The sequence below is a fragment of the Eurosta solidaginis genome, chromosome X (genome assembly GCF_040869045.1).
Source record: "Eurosta solidaginis isolate ZX-2024a chromosome X, ASM4086904v1, whole genome shotgun sequence".
NCBI classification, from domain to species: domain Eukaryota; kingdom Metazoa; phylum Arthropoda; class Insecta; order Diptera; family Tephritidae; genus Eurosta; species Eurosta solidaginis.
The window spans coordinates 169,604,811-169,621,685 of record NC_090324.1 but is presented as its reverse complement, the minus strand read 5'-3'; positions in this window follow the sequence as shown (position 1 = coordinate 169,621,685).

Genomic DNA, 16,875 nt, shown 5'->3' with positions numbered 1-16,875 from the left:
TTTCCCCTTCTGTGCTGGTCCAGGTACCATTCGGTCTATGCAGAAAGCTAATAACTTTTTGCGTCTTAGAAAGCACGCACCGTAGCCTTGATGTGTCAACGACACTTTCGACTCCAGTGCAGAAATTTCTCCATTAATTTCTCTTCGCATGTCTCAGGACTTTTTTGTAGGTCTTTAGTTTGTCCTTGTATTCTAGCCATTGTGACCCGTTATCAAGGAATTTGGCTTTGTTAAACTGTTCTCTACAGGATTTACGAAGTAGGTCCAGATCATGGGACCACCAGTGAGGTTTACGCTTACCGCGTGGTTTTGGCATTGGACAAGCCTGTTCTAAGGCATTTGAGAATGCCGATGTGAAGGTTTCCACCAGACCGTCTAGCTCCTCCGTTGATGAGGGGGTTTGTGGGGGCAGTGCTGGTAGTTCTCTTGCTAATAGGACATTTTGTAGTTCCCAGTTTGTATTACTTGGGTTAAGTCTCGCAATGGGCTTATCGACGAAGAACTCTAACATTACTTCAATATACCGGTGGTCTGAAAAGGAATGTTCCTCAAGAACACGCCATTTTTTAACCCACCCAAAACGCTTTCGCTACAAATAGTGAGATCAATAACCTCTTTACGCGTTTTAGTAATAAAAGTTCATTACCTACATTGCAAACTAACAGGTTAGTTGTTAAAACGTAATCAAAAAGTGACTCACCACGAGTGTTTATGTCGGAACTACCCCCACTGTCCCGATTAGCAGATGGCCTTTGCTTGAGTCGGCCACCAGATCCTTTACCGTCTTTTGCGGAGGAGGTTCCTCTGCGTCGTACGGCATATAAACGGAGGCTAGCGTTAATTGGGTGCCTCCGCTTGCCAAGCTGGCCGTTGTAACGTTACCATTGCTATAATTAGGTAAGAGAAAGATATTTAGCTCAGACTTTACCAAAATGCTGGTTCTAACCTTACCTTCATCTGCAGCTCGGATGAGCTTAAACCCAATGGCCCCCAATCCACAAATCCTTGAGTTGTTCACCCAGGGTTCTTGGATAAGGACCACGTCGACGTCGCCTATATAAAGGCGACTGATGAGAGCAGCCGAGGCTGCCTTACTTTTGTGCAGGTTTATCTGGAGAAACCTCAGCATGAGCTTGCTCAGACTCCCCTGCCTCCATCACCGTGATGTCCTCTCCGTCGCTATCCAGCAGAGCATCCTCCATCGACAAATTGCCCAGAGCCCCTGCCCAATTTGACGTCGCGGAAACCAGGCTTTCGGCGTCGGAGATTTCCGCTTCCACTTCGGGTGCCTCAATGTCCAGGATCTGCTGGAACTGCTAGAACCCATGCCCTGGCCCTTGGCCGAGCCGGAATGTCCTTCCAGTCGACGACCTCAATAATCGCTCCGGGATCCCAGCTTTGCGGCTGCTGACTTGTACAGCGCAACAGACTTGCGTTCTCGCAAGCGAGTACCTTGATTTGGCCCTGGTACTATCCTGCATCAGAACCTCGCGGCGGACTACCCGGAGACTCCATCAGCACGTCGAGAACGGCGTTACTGATTTCATTCCGGACGTACGGCCACTGGTCTTTAGGGATTGCACCACGGTCGTTCCCACGGTCCAGGATTCCTATAAGAATTCGGCCCTTGGCTACCTCGGCAAAGCTGGGTCGGGGGTACCTCGGGGTGATTCTGGTGCCTTTTCGGCGGTGGTTTAATATCCGGAACGTCCTCATACCTTGACAGGACTTTTGCAGCCCTTCTCTTCTTCCTGTCGAACGATCCCTTGTGGGACTCTTGTTGAGAAGGGGTCCGGCCCGTAGTTGCCCTCGCGTTCGTACCCCCGAATGATATCTTCTTTAGGCTCTTTTCTTCTTTGGCTCAGTGTGACCTGATCGTGGGACTCCTGTCACAGCCGTGGGGAGAACAGTCGCCGTACCGGCGTCAGACGGGCGCCTAGCATCAGCAGGCGCGTCAGTGTTTGCCGTTGTCAGCGCAACTACCTTCGCTGCCATACTGGTGCTTGCCCCCGTCAGATCGCCTAAGACCGTACTGCCTGAGGTTGCCCTCTTGTCGTCCATAGGGAGCCGAACCGTCGTTTCCAACGCAGTCGCTCCCCCGGTTGAAGTAGCTGTTGCGGCCCTGTTTTCCCTTGGCTCGGAGAGTCAGGTCCAGAGACCCCTGCCACAGCCGTGGGAAAAATGGTTGCCGTTCCGGCGCTTGGTCGGTGTCCGGCAACAGCAAGCGCGTCAGGGTTCGCCGTTGCCAGCGCAACTCCCTTCGCCGCCATACTAGTGCCGACCCCCACCAAGTCGCTCTTCCCTGTAGCATTGGTAGATCTCCCTAGTTCAATAGGGCGTATGGATACCTTTTGTGTTGTCCTTCTCCCTGTGGAGGAGGACGAAGTTTCTTTTTATACTCAGTTGAGCAGAGCTCACAGAGTATATTAAGTTTGATTGGATAACGGTTGGTTGTACATATATAAAGGAATCGAGATAGATATAGACTTCCATATATCAAAATAATCAGGATCGAAAAAAAATTTGATTGAGCCATGTCCGTCCGTCCGTCCGTCCGTCCGTTAACACGATAACTTGAGTAAATTTTGAGCTATCTTGATGAAATTTGGTATGTAGATTCCTGGGCACTCATCTCAGATCGCTATTTAAAATGAACGATATCGGACTATAACCACGCCCACTTTTTCGATATCGAAAATTTCGAAAAACTGAAAAAATGCGATAATTCATTGCCAAAGGCAATTAAAGCGATGAAACTTGGCAGATGGGTTGACGTTGTGACGCAGAATAGAAAATTAGTAAGATTTTGGACAATGGGCGTGGCACCGCCCACTTTTACAAGAAGGTAATTTAAAAGTTTTGCAAGCTGTAATTTGGCAGTCGTTGAAGATATCATGATGAAATTTGGCAGGAACGCTGCTACTATTACTATATATATGCTAAATAAAAATTGGCAAAATTGGATGAAGAACACGCCCACTTTTTAAAAAAAAAAATTTTTTAATTCAAATTTTAACAAAAAATTTAATATCTTTACTGTATATAAGTAAATTAAGTCAAAATTCAACTCCTGTAATGATATGATGCAACAAAATACAAAAATAGAAGAAAATTTCAAAATGGGCGTGGCTCCGCCCATTTTCATTTAGTTTGTCTAGAATACTTTTAATGCCATAAGTCGAACAAAAATTTACCAATCCTTCTCAAATTTGGTAGGTACATAGATTCTATGACGGTAACTGTTCTCTGTGAAAATGGCCGAAATCGGTGGAAGCCACGCCCAGTTTTTATACACAGTCCACCGTCTGTCCTTCCGCTCGGCTGTTAACACAATAACTTGAGCAAAAACCGATATATCTTTACTAAACTTAGCCCACCTACTTATCTGAACTCACTTTATCTCGGTATAAAAAATAGCCGAAATCCGACCATAACCACGCCCACTTTATCGATATCGAAAATTACGAAAAATGAAAAAAATGCCATAATTCTATACCAAATACGAAAAAAGGGATGAAACATGGTAACTGGATTGGTTTATTGACGCAAAATATAACTTTGGAAAAAATTTTGTAAAATGGGTGTGACACCTACCATATTAAGTAGAAGAAAATGAAAAAGTTCTACAAGGCAAAATCAACAGCCCTTGGAATCTTGGCAGGAATACTGTTAGTGGTATTGCATATATAAATAAATTAGCAGTACCCGACAGATGATTTTCTGGTCCTGGTCCACATTTTGGTCGATATCGCGAGAACACCTTCACATATACATCTAAGGGCCACTCGCTTTTAAAACCCTCATTAATACCTTTAATTTGATATCCATATCGTACAAACACATTCTAGAGTCACCCCTGGCCCACCCTAATGGCGATATCTCGAAAAGGCGTCCACCTATAGACCTAATGCCCACTCCCTCTTAAAATGCTCAGTAACACCTTTCGTTTGATACCCATATCGTACAAACATTCTAGAGTCACCTCTGGCCCACCCTAATGGCGATATCTCGAAAAGGCGTCCACCTATAGACCTAATGTCCACTCCCTCTTAAAATTCTCAGTAACACCTTTCGTTTGATACCCATATCGTACAAACATTCTAGAGTCACCCCTGGCCCACCCTATGTCTCGAAAAGGCCACCTATAGACCTAATGCCCACTCCCTCTTAAAATGCTCAGTAACACATTTCGTTTGATTCCCATATCGTACAAACATTCTAGAGTCCCCCTGGCCCACCCTAATGGCGATATCTCGAAAAGGCGTCCACCTATAGACCTAATGCCCACTCCCTCTTAAAATGCTCAGTCACACCTTTCGTTTGATACCCATATCGTACAAACATTCTAGAGTCACCCTTGGTCCACCTTTATGGCGATATCTCGAAAAGGCGTCCACCTATAGACCTAATGCCCACTCCCTCTTAAAATGCTCAGTAACACCTTTCGTTTGATACCCATATCGTACAAACATTCTAGAGTCACCCTTGGTCCACCTTTATGGCGATATCTCGAAAAGGCGTCCACATATAGAACTAAGGATTACTCCCTTTTAAAATACTCATTACCACCTTTCATTTGATACCCATATCGTACAAACACATTCTAGAGTCACCCCTGGCCCACCCTAATGGCGATATCTCGAAAAGGCGTCCACCTATAGACCTAATGCCCACTCCCTCTTAAAATGCTCAGTAACACCTTTCGTTTGATACCCATATCGCACAAACATTATAGAGTCACCCCTGGCCCACACTAATGGCGATATCTCGAAAAGGCGTCCACTTATAGACCTAATGCCCACTCCCTCTTAAAATGCTCAGTAACACCTTTCGTTTGATACCCATATCGTACAAACATTCTAGAGTCACCCTTGGTCCACCTTTATGGCGATATATCGAAAAGGCGTCCACCTATAGAACTAAGGATTACTCCCTTTTAAGATACTCATTACCATCTTTCATTTGATACCCATATCATACAAACACATTCTAGAGTCACCCCTGGCCCACCCTAATGGCGACATTTCGAAAAGGCGTCCACCTATAGACCTATTGCCCACTCCCTCTTAAAATGCTCAGTAACACTTTTCGTTTTATACCCATATCGTACAAACATTCTAGAGTCACCCCTGGCCCACCCTAATGGCAATATCTCGAAAAGGCGTCCACCTATAGACCTAATGCCCACTCCCTCTTAAAATGCTCAGTAACACCTTTCATTTGATTCCCATATCGTACAAACACATTCTAGAGACACCCCTGGTCCACCTTTATGGCGATATCTCGAAACGGCGGCCACCTATGGACTAAGGATCACTCCTTTTCAAAATACTCATTAACAGCTTTCCTTTGATACCCATATCGTACACACATATTCTAGAGTCACCCCTGGTCCACCTTTATGGCGATTTCTCGAAAAGGCGTTCACCTATAGAACTAAAGCCCATTCCCTTTTAAAATACTCATTACCACCTTTCATTTGATACCCATATCGTACAAACACATTCTAGAGTCACCCCTGGTCCACCTTAATGGCGATATCTCGAAAGGGCGTCCACCGATAGACCTAAAGCCCACTCCCTCTTAAAATGCTCAGTAACACCTTTCATTTGATACCCATATCGTACAAACAAATTCTAGAGTCAGCCCTGGTCCACCTTTATGGCGATATTCCTAAATGGCGTCCATCCATAGAACTATGGCCTACTCTCTCTTAAAATACTCTTTAATACCTTCCATTTGATACACGTGTCATACAACCACATTCCAAGGTTACCCTAGGTTCATTTTCCTACATGGTGATTTTCCTTATTTTGTCTCCATAGCTCTCAACTGAGTATGTAATGTTCGGTTACACCCGAACTTAGCCTTCCTTACTTGTTTATTTTGTTTTTTATTCATCTTGTTCGTAAGACCCCTTGCTAGACGAGGCCAGCTTAGGGTCAAATTATTGAAAAGGGGGAAAAGTGTCGTTCGTCGCGGCAGAGCCCCTTACCGCGGTAAGACCATTTCTACTCTCGGGAGCGGCCCGGTGGCAGAGGGCTCCGTACAAATACAGCCAGATTAACCTCCCGGCTGCAAACCATCCAATGAGCACGGTGCCGCATAACACCCTGGATTGGGAGGGGCAGATCTTGGTCATCGCTTACCCTAGGACTAGGCCACCGCACTCATGGAGATCCATATGAACCTGCATCCTACTGGGTGGCATAGTGCCGTGGTCAGCGACTAAGCCCTCGCATCGCGGCAAGATATCTGTCCTTCGCGAGGGATTAAAAGATTTACATTTTCCATTTTTTCCATATATTTTATTTTAACAAATTAAAATTGAGTTTTATTTAATTTTATTCATAAATTCGCCTTTCTTTACTAGCCTTAGTTCTAATCATTTGCAACCGTCTTTTTCCGTTGTTGGAAAATCAATTATATAAAGTAATCTTTATTTCTGCAAATTCCAAATGCCTTGTCTATATTTATGTAAGGTATGTTTTCGTTTTCTTCCTCCGATCGAAATACTCGCAATCAGATCGATCACGTTGTGATAGACAGACGGCATGCCTCCAGTATTTTAGATTTGCGCACGATACGAGGGCCTAACATCGACTCGGACCATTATCTCGTTGCAGCCAAAATACGCACCCGCCTCTTCGCTGCTAAAACCAAGGAACAAAAAACACAAGGAAAGCTAGACGTGGAAAGGCTGCAATCGCAACAGACTGCCAATGATTTCGCAACTCGACTCTCACACCTGCTCTCTGAGAGCACAACTCAGCCTGAAGCAATACACGAGCAGTGGGAACATATCTCCAAAGCACTTCATACTGCCGCCGAGGAAAAAAAATTGTTACCGGCGGCCACGGAAAAGCAACTGGTACGATGAAGAATGCCGCGTTGCAACCGAAAGAAAAGACGCTGCTTACAGGGCTACGTTAAAAGCGAGCGCAACAAGAGGAGTGTGTGAAAGCTGCCGCGGTTTAAAAAGGGAAGCGAGACGCCTTTTCAGGAAGAAAAAAGCGGAGGCAGAGAGGTGTGAGTGCGAGGAGCTTGAGCTGCTAGCCACCAGGAATAACGCCCGAAAATTTTACCAAAAAATTCGGCGACAGACGGAAGGTTTTAAGACCGGTGCAAACTCCTGTAAGAACGAAAACGGAGACCTTGTAACTGATGTCCAGGGACTACTTAGATAATGGAGGGAACACTTCTCTGCTCTCCTAAATGCAGACAACGATTTACCGAACAGAGATGACGAATCCGATCCTGCAATCGATGATGATGGAATAAATGTCCCCCCACCTGATTATGACGAAGTCAGAATAGCAATAACCAGATTGAAAAACAACAAGGCTGCGGGCGCTGATGGATTGCCTGCGGAGCTATTCAAATACGGCGGCGAGGAGTTGGTAAGGCGCATGCATCAGCTTCTTCGCAAAATATTGGCGTACGAGTGCATGCCCGATGATTGGAATCTAAGTGTTCTTTGCCAAGTCCACATGAAGGGGGCTACAGCAAACTGCACCAACTATAGCGGAATCAATGCGAAAGATTGAAGCTCATCGTGAATAGGCTGATTGGACCTTATCAGTGCGGCTTCGGACCTGGTAAATCTACCATAAACCAGATTTTCACAATGCGCCAAATCTTGGAAAAAAACCCGCGAAAAAATAATCGACACAAATCACCTCTTCGTCGATTTTAAAGCCGCCTTCGACAGCACGAAAAGGAGCTGCCTATATGCCGCTATGTCTGAATTTGGTTTCCCCGCAGAACTTATAAGGCTGTGAAAAATGACGTTGAGCAACACCATCAGCTCAGTCAGAATTTGGAAGGACTTCTCCGAGCCGTTCGAAACTAAATGAGGTTTCAGACACGGTAACCCCCTATCGTGCGATTTCTTTAATTTGATGCTGGAAAAAATTATACTAGCTGCAGAACTTAACCGCTCTGGAATAATATTCTATAAAAGCGTGCAATTACTGGCGTATGCTGCTGACATTGATATCATCGGCCCAAACACACGCGCCGTTAGCTCTGCTTACTCCAAACTGGAAAAAGAAGCGGTAAAAATGGGTTTGATGGTGAATGGGGACAAAACGAAGTACCTGTTGTCATCGAGCAAAGAGTCAGTGCATATGCGCCTTGGCCACCACGCTACTGTTGGCAGCCATAATTTCGAAATAGTAAAAGACTTCGTTTATTTGGGAACCAGTGTCAGCACTAGCAATAACATCAGCTCTGAAATACAGCGAAGAATCACTCTTACCATTTATTGGCACTACGGCTACTTTGGACTAGGTAGGCAATTGAAAAGTAAAGTCCTTTCTTGGCAAACGCAAACGAGTCACTTATCGTACCCGTCCTGCTATATGGGTCAGAAGCATGGGCCATGACAACAGCAGATGAAGCGGCTCTGGGAGTGTCCGAGAGAAAAGTTCTTCGAAAGATTTATGGACCTCTACGCGTTGGCGATGGCGAGTAACTTAGAAGATTTAACGATGAGCTGTACGAGCTATACGCAGACATAAACATCGTCCAGCGAATTAAAACGCAGCGGCTGCGGTGGCTAGGACATGTTGTGCGAATGAAAGATGACGCTCCGGCCAAGAAAGTGTTGCTATCGGAACCCGCCTATAGAAGCTGGGGTAGAGCGCGGCCCCCACTCCGTTGGAAGGACGAGGTGAAAACGATTTAAACTCCCTTGGTGTGACCAATTGGCGTCGGTTGGCAGAGAGAAGGGGCGACTGGCGCGCCTTGTTGGATGGCCATAATCGTTTAAATAGTTAAGCGCCAATTAAGTAAGTAAGTAAGTGTTTTCGTTTTCTTAGAATTTCCTTGTAATTTCCATTACTTTGTTAGATAAAATATATGAGTTTACTATATTAGACTATGCCCAATGTATAGCATAAGCTACGTTGATAAGTTTTTCCTTTATTATTTCTAGTTTGAATTTTATTTGCAAGATTAAATCGTTTTGATTTTTATTTTCTTCCTGTAAAGTTTAGTTATTATGTAGTTTTTTCGATTATTTCATCAATTTTTCCAATCGTAAACCTTTTTCTTACAACTTGTATGTTGGGACTTTCTAAAACGGTATTCATTTTTTATATTAAAAAATTATAGTCGCTGTGGTCTGGATTTCCAGCTGTCCATTTCCACACGGATCCTATAAAGTCTAACGACCTTTTAATATTATGTTTGGTTGTCCTAATTCTATGTAAATAATGTTTAGATTAATTGACAAGGGATATAAGGATAGGTTTCATTAGGTGGTTATTTGGTCGTTCGTTCATCGTTGTCTCTACATGATTACTGGCATTGTGTCGTCCTTTAGTTCTATTAAATGCATAATTTTGAAATTTCCAGTTTGTAGCTTTGTCGGTCCTGGGTCTATGTCACTAGTTGAGTAGTCCAATATTTGCACATTTGCAAATATCGGGCTGATTATTGCAACCAATCTAAAAATTTTAAGAAAAATAATATAAAACATAATTGGGAGCGAATTCTATGAAAAGTGCAAATAATCAAATTACAAATTGGGAATTAATTAAATCATATGTGTCATATAGGAAATGGGATAAGTGTACTTTACCTTGGGGTGGCTGCTGGTCGCTTACGAGCGTTCGAAAAAGAAGTGAAGAAGAAAATTCCAATTCCAAAAATTAGCTTTCGGCGGGTTATGGAATTACCGCCAATAACATGAAGTACGCGTTAGGATGGTTCGCATAATTTAAGCTGGTGGCGTAAACAGTCATCATTATTTAATTTTTTGTGTGCATTTATTAGTTATATTATTCTTCTAATTTTTTTTGGTTTTGGGTTTTTTTATTATGATTTCTCCAATTTTCTTGTCCTTTTGAAAGTAATTATTTATCTAAGTTTAACTTTCTAAATAAGAAAGAAGTGTGTGGTAAAAATAAAAAAAAAATTTTTTATTAGGTTTTTTCTTTTATTTATTTGTTGTTTTTTTTCAGGCTTTTATAGAAGATTTTACCAGATTTTGTTAGGACTGTGGATGATTTATTTTCTTTCACTTTTTCTTTTTTGTATCGGGTTGGCAGTTTTGTACTCTATATCTTGTTATTTTTTATGTAGATAGTCTGTCCAAGTGAGAAGTTAGCATAGGCAGATAGACTTTATCTATGGTATTCTAGGTCCTCCTTTTGTTTAAGTTTTAATTTCTATGTATTGTTTAGCAAAGCTTCTTTGTATTGTTCGGGATTAATAGAAACTTTACGTCCGAAAAACTTTCTATTGGTTTCTGTCCAGCAGTAGAATGGATTAGACTAATTTTTTTTCGGCTATGAATATGTCTATATGAGGTAGTGGTCCTGGATATTCGGGAATTGGGGTTGGTTTAGTTTCGGAATTTCTTGGTGCCTATCATATGTATTTGTTTCCAGCACAGGTTTTGCACTGTTTGACTATTTTGTTTATTTAAGCCAGATTTTGGGGAAGTAAAATGTTTCGATAATTTGTTTTTATACCCAGTTGAGCAGAGCTCACAGAGTATATTAACTTTGATTGGATAACGGTTGGTTGTACAGGTATAAAGGAATCGAGATAGATATAGACTTCCATATATCAAAATCATCAGTATCGAAAAAAAATTCGATTGAGCCATGTCCGTCCGTCCGTCCGTCTGTCCGTTAACACGATAACTTGAGTAAATTTTGAGGTATCTTGATGAAATTTGGTATGTAGGTTCCTGGGCACTCATCTCAGATCGCTATTTAAAATTAAGGATATCGGACAATAACCACGCCCACTTTTTCGATATCGAAAATTTCGAAAAATCGAAAAAGTGCGATAATTCATTACCAAATATGGATTAAACGATGAAACTTGATAGGTGAAATGAACTTATGACGCAGAATATAAAACTAGTAAAATTTTGGACAATGGGCGTGGCACCGCACACTTTTAAAAGAAGGTAATTTAGAAGTTTCGCAAGCTGTAATTTGGCAGTCGTTGAAGATATCATGATGAAATTTGGCAGGAACGTTACTCTTATTACTATATGTCTGCTTAATAAAAATTAGCAAAATCGGAGAACGACCACGCCCACTTTTTAAATTTTTTTTTTTTTTTTAATTCCAATTTTAAAAGAAAAGTTAATATCTTTACAGTATATAAGTAAATTATGTCAACATTCAACTCCAGTAATGATATGGTGCAACAAAATATAAAAATAAAAGAAAAGTTCAAAATGGGCGTGGCTCCGCCCTTTTTCATTTAATTTGTCTAGGATACTTTTAATGCCATAAGTCGAACAAAAATTTACCAATCCTTGCGAAATTTGGTAGAGGCTTAGATTCTAGGACGATAACTGTTTTCTGTGAAAAAGGGCGAAATCGGTTGAAGCAACGCCCAGGTTTTATACACAGTCGACCGTCTGTCCTTCCGCTCGGCCGTTAACATGATAACTTGAGCAAAAATTTATATATCTTTACTAAACTCAGTTCACGCACTTATCTGTACTCACTTTGTATTGGTGTAAACAATGGCCGAAATCCGACTATGACCACGCCCACTTTTCCGATATCGAAAATTACGCAAAATGAAAAAAATGCCATAATTATATACCAAATACCAAAAAAGGGATGAAATATGGTAATTGTATTGGTCTATTGATGCAAAATATAACTTTAGAAAAAACTTGGTAAAATGGGTGTGACACCTACCATATTAAGTAAAAGAAAATGAAAAAGTTTTGCAGGGCGAAATCAAAAGCCCTTGGAATCTTGGAAAGAATATTGTTCGTGGTATTACATATATAAATAAATTATCGGTACCCGACAGATGATGTTTTGGGTCACCATGATCCGCATTTTGGTCGATATCTCGAAAACGCCTTCACATATACAACTAAGGGCCACTCCCTTTTAAAACCCTCATTAATACCTTTAATTTGATACCCATATCGTACAAACACATTCTAGAGTCACCCCTGGTCCACCTTTATGGCGATATCTCCAAAAGGCGTCCACATATAGAACTAAGGCCCACTCCTTTTTAGAATTCTCATTAACACCTTTCATTTGATACCCATATCGTACAAACAAATTCTAGAGTCACCCCTGGTCCACGTTTATGGCGCTATTTCCAAAAGGCGTCCAACTATAGAACTAAGGCCCACGCCCTTTTAAAATACTCATTAACACCTTTCATTTGATACCCATATAGTACAAACAAATTCTAGAGTCACCCCTGGTCCACGTTTATGGCGATATCTCGAAAAGGCGTCCACATATAGAACTAAGGCCCACTCCTTTTTAAAATACTCATTAACACCTTTCATTTGATACCCATATCGTACAAACAAATTCTAGAGTCACCCCTGGTACACGTTTACGGCGATATCTCGAAAAGGCATCCACCTATAGAACTAAGGCCCACTCCATTTTAAAATACTTATTAAAACCTTTCATTTGATACCCATATAGTACAAACAAATTCTAGAGTCACCCCTGGTCCAAGTTTATGGCGATATCTCGAAAAGGCGTCCACACATAGAACTAAGGCCCACTCCTTTTTAAAATACTCATTAACACCTTTCATTTGATATCCATATCGTACAAACAAATTCTAGAGTCGCCCCTTGTCCACCTTTATGGCGATATTTCGAAAAGGCGTCCACCTATAGAACTAAGGCCCACGCCCTTTTAAAATACTCATTAACACCTTTCACTTGATACCCATATTGTACAAACGCATTCTGGAGTCACCCCTGGTCCACTTTTATAACGATATTCCAAAAGGCGTCCACCTATAGAACTAAGGCCCACTCCCTTTTAAAACACTTATTAACACCTTTCGTTTGATACCCATATTGTACAAACGCATTCTAGAGTCAACCCTGGTCCACTTTTATAACGATATTACGAAAAGGCGTCCACCTATAGAACTAAGGCCCACTCCCTTTTAAAATACTCATTAACACCTTTCATTTGATACCCATATAGTACAAACAAATTCTAGAGTCACCCCTGGTCCACGTTTATGGCGATATCTCGAAAAGGCGTCCACACATAGAACTAAGGCCCACTCCTTTTTAAAATACTCATTAACACCTTTCATTTGATACCCATATCGTACAAACAAATTCTAGAGTCGCCCCTGGTCCACCTTTATGGCGATATTTCGAAAAGGCGTCCACCTATAGAACTAAGGCCCACGCCCTTTTAAAATACTCATTAACACCTTTCATTTGATACCCATATCGTACAAACAAATTCTAGAGTCACCCCTAGTCCACCTTTATGGCGATATTTCGAAAAGGCGTCCACCTATAGAACTAAGGCCCACGCCCTTTTAAAATACTCATTAACACCTTTCATTTGATACCCATATCGTACAAACAAATTCTAGAGTCACCCCTGGTCCACCTTTATGGCGATATCTCGAAAAGGCGTCCACATATAGAACTAAGGCCCATGCCCTCTTAAAATACTCATTAACACCTTTCAGTTGATACTCATATCGTACAAACAAATTCTAGAATCACCGCTGGTCCATCTTTATGGCGATATCTCGAAACGGCGTCCATCTATAGAACTCAGGCCCACGCCCTTTTAAAATACTCATTAATACCTTACATTTGTTACCCATATCGTACAAAATAAATTCTAGAGTCACCCCTGGTCCACCTTTATGGCGATATCTCGAAAAGGCGTCCACCTATAGAACTTAGGCCCACTCCCTTTTAAAATTATCATTAACACATTTCATTTGATACCCATATCGTACAAACAAATTCTAGAGTCAGGCCTGGTCCACCTTTATGGCGATATCCCTAAATGGCGTCCATCTATAGAACTATGGCCCACTTCCTCTTAAAATACTCTTTAATACCTTCTATTTGATACACATGTCATACAACACAGGGTTACCCTAGGTTCTTTTTACAACATGGTGATTTTCCCTTACTTTGTCTCCACAGCTCTCAACTGAGTATGTAATGTTCGGTTACACCCGAACTTAGCCTTCCTTACTTGTTTTTTTTTTATTTTCTTTTGCACTCCTATGGCTTATTTTCTGTTCAATCAAAATTTGTCGTTCCTGTTGTTGGTCTGTTTGTAAGTCTTTTACTTGCGATTGTGTGGATCTAATTTTGAAGGTATTAAAATGTATGGTGTATAACTTCAGAATTTGGCCCATTATTTCCTCTAAGCCATTGATTATAGAAGGCTTTAAATATCGTTGTAACAGATTTTAAAATCTTATTTGGAGTAATGTGGTTGAGTGATTGTATGTCTATACATAAATATGTATGTACATACGGTATGTTGAAATTATAAGAGTTTGTTGTGCAGTAAGTATCCAAATTTAATTTTTTATTGGAGCTTCTGTTGGCGGTATTAGATTGTGTCCTGAACTGTCATTGTAATGGGTGGCAATGGTTACTGAATAAAGTTCTGGAGGTCGAGAAAGAGTGTCGGCGACAATGTTGGTTTTGCCTGGTTTGTATTTGAGTTAATAATCGTATTCTCGCAAAATTGATTTCCATCATTTTAGCTTGGTATTGTCGTTTTTATTAGTCAAGGCGTTAGTCAGGGGTTAGCGATCGGTGAATATTTTAATTTTGATTGGGCCGTATAGATAATTTCGTATGGGTTTCAGTTCAGGCGCGGTTCCAGCAGCACTTTATATTTTTAAATATATATAGTGATAACGTAAAAAGCAAGAAAAATTAAAAATTAGTAAAAATCCGTTTTGTGATAAGAAACACTTATGTAGATTAGTATTATATATTTCCTTACAGTCAATACAAAATCGAGAATCAGAAATCCCAAAAATTCTGTTTCGTTTTTAAAACAATCGCACTTGTCTATCTCTACCTTCATGTTTGCTTCCTGTAGGGTTTCAAAGACTTCGTGGTTATTATTGGCATGTGTTTTTTCATCCCTTCTGAATAACGATTATATCATCGATATGAACATAGACAATTTTCCCAAAATTATTCCTTACAGTGTCATTCAATGTCCTTTGAAAAATTACAGTAGCATTTTTTAGTCTGAACGGCAATCGTGTAAATTCGCATTTTCCGTTTTTAACTGAAAAAGCAGTTTTTTCAATATCTGATTGTTTCAATGGAATCTGAAGGAAACCGCTTTTCAGGTCTATTACTGAAAAAAGCTATTTTTACCTGGTTGTGCTAAAATGTCTTTATAGTCGGGTATTGGGTAACGATCAACTATCTTTATGGCGTTAAGTTTTCTATAGTCACTTAGTAGTCTGTATTTTTTCTAGTGAAGTATCCTGTTTTTTAGGTACTGTCCATATGGGCGAGTTACATGGGGATCATGAAGGTCTTATGATTCCGTCATCCGACAATTTCTGTATTTGTTTTTCGACCTCTCCGTACAAGGACATGGGACAGGGGTAATATTTCGTATTGATTGATTGATTGATTGATCAATCGTGTAAATTCGCATTTTCCGTTTTTAACTGAAAAAGCAGTTTTTTCAATATCTGATTGTTTCAATGGAATCTGAAGGAAACCGCTTTTCAGGTCTATTACTGAAAAAAGCTATTTTTACCTGGTTGTGCTAAAATGTCTTTATAGTCGGGTATTGGGTAACGATCAACTATCTTTATGGCGTTAAGTTTTCTATAGTCACTTAGTAGTCTGTATTTTTTCTAGTGAAGTATCCTGTTTTTTAGGTACTGTCCATATGGGCGAGTTACATGGGGATCATGAAGGTCTTATGATTCCGTCATCCGACAATTTCTGTATTTGTTTTTCGACCTCTCCGTACAAGGACATGGGACAGGGGTAATATTTCGTATTGATTGATTGATTGATTGATTTATTTATTTAAATATTGAATACAAAAATTACAGTTATATATCAGATCGACAAGTATTTAAATATAAATATAACCCGCGAAGGTGCAGTTCTTGTATGCAGGTTTATATTATAGATATTATGACTAAAAGTAACAATTACATAATATATAAATGTGCACAAGTGAAATAAAAAAATTACAAAAACATTTTAATTTTTATATTTTTTACATTAGTGTATTTAATTTGCGAGCTTTGCTCATATTGCTTTATACAATTGTTTTTGTTATTGATATTAGAGAAAAATTGTAAAGATTACAAACGGCGATGGTTACTAGGAAATGTTTCTGAATATGACTTCTTCATTAGCTAGGCTTTCGGGAGCTGAGCATTGAACTCGAATCTCCAACATTCATATCAGTACAAAGGCAGATACCTTTAGCTACTCAGCCATATGAATGTCCCATTGCTCGCTGAACAATTGGTCTCTAAGAATTGCCTTTTAGTTTCTATTCCTTTTATTCACCATTTAGGCACATACACTCTGTATGTAGTGTATTCCTAATGGTGTGGATATGATTTTAGGCGCGCTTATGAAAGCTTAGTAACATTTGTTCGGATTTTTACAGTATTTGTTTTTTAATACTTCCGCTGTTATTATTATATCAATATGATCATATGTATTTAATTAGTTTTATAAATTTCTATATTCGGGTTTTCAGTCGAAATAATTAGAAAAAAAAAATAAATGTAAGGCGCGATAACCTCCGAAGAGATCTAAGGCCGAGCTTCTCTTCCAATTTGCGTCGTGCTCCTCTTGATTTTTCCCTACAAATTGGCCGGACGGGACCTACATGTTTTATGCCGACTCCGAACGGCATCTGCAAGGCAGATGAGTTTTCACTGAGAGCTTTTCATGGCAGAAATACAATCGGAGCGCTTGCCAGACACTGCCGAGGGGCGACCCCGCTTAGAAAAAATTTCTTCTAATTGAAAAATCTTATTTCTAAAATTTTGATGTTACTTTGCCCGGGAGTTGAACCCAGGGCATACGGTGTGATAGGCGGAGCACGCTACCATCACACCACGGTG